Source organism: Austrofundulus limnaeus, unplaced genomic scaffold (assembly GCF_001266775.1).
Source record: "Austrofundulus limnaeus strain Quisiro unplaced genomic scaffold, Austrofundulus_limnaeus-1.0 Scaffold2069, whole genome shotgun sequence".
NCBI classification, from domain to species: Eukaryota; Metazoa; Chordata; class Actinopteri; order Cyprinodontiformes; family Rivulidae; genus Austrofundulus; species Austrofundulus limnaeus.
In genome coordinates, this window is record NW_013954471.1 from 1 (window position 1) to 954 (window position 954).

The window sequence follows — 954 nt, forward strand, 5'->3', positions numbered from 1 at the left end:
TGAATAAATGTGTCTTCTAAAATCTTTTTGTCTTTATTTGTTTGATGTCTGAATTAAAATTACAAAGACAGCAAATGTAATTTACTTAATAACAAACTAAATGGTTTATGTCTCAAATGTGCAGCTCCAGCTGTAGATTAGTACAATGTTTTATTTTTTATTATGTTAAACTGTGAAGTACGGAGGACAGAAAATGACATAATCAGAAATAAAAGTAGTAATAGTAAGTAAGGAAAACTTTGTTTATATAGCACATTTCAATATAGGGATCACAAAGTGCTTCAACAAACACAAATAAAAAAATAATAATAAACAGAGCAAATTTAAACAAATACAGGTTCAAAAAGGTAATTTTTTAACTGAGCTTTAAAGGTGTCTGCAGAGTCTGCTGATCTTAAATTCAGAGGAAAAGAGTTCCAAAGCCTTGGAGCCACAGACAAAAAACTCTGTCTCCTTTAGTCTTTAATTTTGTCTGAGGAACAATCAGCATGTCTTCATCAKAAGACCTCAGAACCCTGACAGGAGTGTGAAAATGTAAAATTTCAGAAATGTAGTGTGGTGTCTGACCATGCAGAGCTCACCAAGTCAAAACCAAAATCTTGAATTTCACTCGATGAACTGGAAGCCAATGAAAATGCATTAACAGGAGTCACATGACAAAACAGAAGATCTAGTCAGGAGACAGGCAGCCGCATTCTGCACAGACTGTAACCGGTCAACAGAGGTTTTAGTTAGGCAGGTATACAGTGCAGTACAATAATCTAAATGAGACTGTGTCCATGTTTGTCCTGTCAGACAGTGGACTTGTGTCTAAACATGTCCTGTGAGACAGTGGACTTGTGTCTAAACATGTCCTGTTAGACAGTGGACTTGTGTCCAAACATGTCCTCTCAGACAGTGGACATGTGTCCAAACATGTCTTGTCAGACAGTGGACTTCTGTCCAAACATGTCC